This window comes from Micropterus dolomieu, linkage group LG04, assembly GCF_021292245.1.
Source record: "Micropterus dolomieu isolate WLL.071019.BEF.003 ecotype Adirondacks linkage group LG04, ASM2129224v1, whole genome shotgun sequence".
Classification (NCBI taxonomy): domain Eukaryota; kingdom Metazoa; phylum Chordata; class Actinopteri; order Centrarchiformes; family Centrarchidae; genus Micropterus; species Micropterus dolomieu.
Genome location: NC_060153.1, coordinates 25,627,466 through 25,630,791, shown reverse-complemented (window position 1 = coordinate 25,630,791; position 3,326 = coordinate 25,627,466).

The following is a 3,326-nucleotide window of genomic DNA, read 5'->3' as shown; positions in this document are numbered from 1 at the left end:
TCTTGGTGAGGGAGGTGATGTTCAGCTCCCACTTGAGGTCCTGGGAGATGATGGTGCCCAGGAAGCAGAAGGAGTCCACAGTGGTGACTGGGGAGTCAAACAGGATGATGGGGGAGGGTGGGGCTGGGCTCTTTCTGAAGCCCACGACCATCTCCACTGTCTTCAGAGCGTTGAGCTCCAGACTGTTCTGGCTGCACCAGGTCACCAGATGGTTGATCTCCCACTTGTAGGCGGACTCGTCCCCGCCTGAGATGAGCCCAATGAGGGTGGTGTCGTCTGGAGGTGCAGCTGTTGGTGTTCAGGGAGAAGAGAAGGGGGGAAAGAACGCAGCCTTGAGGAGAACCAGTACTGATGGTCCTGGAATCAGAGACATGTTTTCCCAGCTTCACGTGCTGCTTCCTGTCCGTCAGGAAGTCAGTGATCCACCTGCAGGTGGAGTCAGGAACGCTCAGCTGACAAATAGGATCCTGGCGTAGGTTCCTGGGGAGTCCAGGTGCTGGAGGATGTAGTGAAGGGCCATGTTTACTGCATCATCTACAGACCTGTTGGCTCTGTAGGCGACCTGCAGGGGGTCCAGGAGAGGGTCTGTAATGGATTTTAGGTGGGACAACACAAGGAGTTCATAGGACTTCATAACCACAGAAGACAGAAGTCAGGGCGACGGGTCTGCGTTCGTTTAGTCGTTTAGTCGGACTAGTTTGTGTGGTGCAACCTGTTTTGGTGATGTATAAATCTGCACTAAACATGTAGGTTATACATGTTATAACGTGCTAAGTTTGAACTTAATTTGAATTGTTTTAGAAGTGAAAGCTGGAATTTGATATAGTTAAAAGTGAAATACTTATTTTGCTACTGAGACCAAAAACACATTGATGCACAGGCACAAGTAAATGTAAAGGTCACTTTTTCCCTATGATCTGAAGCTCACTACAAGCCTGTCAATATTGCATCAAGGGGCAAGTGCAGTTCAAGTCCAATGTGTTTGGTGAGGTAATGTGCTACTTAAAACTAGGTTACACTCCATCTTCATGAAGGACAAAGACTCTGAATTTATCATCGCCGGTTATTTTCCTTCACCTGAACCTTGAGAATGGGAACATAAAAGAGCATAATGAGATGAGAGTGGGACCGCAGAGGACAACAGCGCACCCTGTGTGAGGGAGAACATAATGTGAACAGCACTGCAGCAACAGTGTCTGCCATCCATCGGGCACAGGCCACAGTTTTCTTTTAAGTCACATAGATAAATCAGTCAGGCACATCCGTTTATGCAAGTGTATTCGAATTTGCTCTTTTTAGGGAACCCACAGCCTGGGATATCAACAGAACAGTTGCGTCAGTGTTTTAGTGCAACTTCTCAGCTATTATTTCTCCAACACATTTACACCACACAGGGTGGGTTTTTACATATTACCATAGTTACTGAACTGATGGACCGGGGAGATGTCAGAGAGGAATAACAGGAAGATTTGAAAGTAATCTGTATGTGATATGCTCAGTCAGAGGGACAGTTGGAGGGTAGTGTTGCACCTTGCCAAAATATGTTTGAGGTATTATAAGGGCAAATTTGAGATAAAATGCTGTGACCACATAGAAAGCAGTATTTGAGTGTGATGGATGGGATTTACGTTTAATTTTTGTTTTAAATTTCTAAATAATTCTTAATTTACATGAATATTGTAAATATTGTATCTTTTGTTACTGCACTTTTTTTGTATGCTCTGTTTGACATTACTGTCACATATAAGGTTCTTACTGTGACTAGAAAAATACAGAAATGGCGAACAGTGACTGTGAGAAACCTGCAAACAGAAACAGTTGAAACTGGTGTTTGCGTTACATATGTTTAGTCTCAATGAGAAATCACGTAGAGAGACACAATTTTAGTTCTTCTGTCATGATGACACAGACAAACCCTGCTGGCTTCCTGCTACAAGATGCAGGACTTTCTTGGGGAGAGAAGCTTTGGAAAGGTGGCCAAGTGTGCGGACATTGTAACCGACACAAAGGTGGCCATCAAAATTACCAAAGACAGCCCCTTTTTCACTAAACGAGCACAGGAAGATGTCGAGCACAAACTGTTTGTCCATCACTTAACAAAAACCTTCAAAAAAAGTGCTTACAATGTAATTTGTATTTAAGGTGACCAATCCAACCTTTTGTTTCTTCCACAGATTAAAATTCTCGAACAGCTGCAGGCTCTGGATCCAGACAAATGTGATCTTGTGAGATGGAATGGCTCGTTCTTCCATGAAGGTTCATTTGTCTGGAGTTCGAGCTTCTGGACCTGAATCTACATGATTCACCCACCTCAAGGCCACGGGAATCATGCATGCGCCACGTGTCTGATGCAGTTCAAGGGTCATGTGTGCAAAGTCTGTGGTACAGGCAACATACAGAAACTGGAGTGAAGAAAACATGTGGCAGAGATGCTGTGAGACACACAAGAAAAGTGCCAGAGCCAACATCAGTGATGTTTAGAACATAAAAGTTCAATATTGTTCTTGTCCTCTTTGCTCAAGGCACCGAAGGTCATGCTGGGTCTAGTCTTGATGGAGCCAATAGACATGTGGTCTTTTGATCTGGTTGCTATAGAACTTGCTCTGGGCTACCCGCTACTCCCCGGGGACCACGAATAAGACGGCAAAATAGTCTGCATTTGCTCGTCAGTGGAGTGTATTTACAAGTGAACTAACAATATCCTCAAGTAAAACAAACTTGACGTGTGTGTGTGTGTCTCTCTAGATGAAATTCATTGCCCGATGTGTTCACCTCAGGTTTCTGGAAGTCTTGGAGGAGGTAGGTGGTCTCTTTCGCTCAGTCAGTCATTAATGTAAAGTTATTAAAATCCAATCCAATCCACTTTATTTATATAGCACAATTTAAAAAACAACAAGGTTAACAAAGTGCTTTACAGAGATGAAATAAAATATGCTCATGATAAATAAAAACAAAACAAAACAAATAACACCAACACTGACAGCGACAACGAAGACCACAGCAGCTCTCATGGTGAATTAAAAGCCAGGGAATAAAAATATATTTTTAAACGAAATTTAAAGGTGTGGAGGTTGGGCGCCACTTTAATGTGAGGAGGTAAGTCATTCCACAGTTTGGGGGCAACTGCTGAAAAAGAGCAATCGCCCCTGGTCTTCAGCCTGGCCCTTGGCACGTTCAGCCGCAGCTGATCAGCAGACCTCAGTGACCTTGGCGGGGTGTAAGTGTGCAGGAGCTCAGAGATGTACTGAGGTGCCAACCCATTAAGTGACTTAAAAACAAACATTAAAATCTTAAAATGTATTCTAAAATGTACAGGGAGCCAGTGG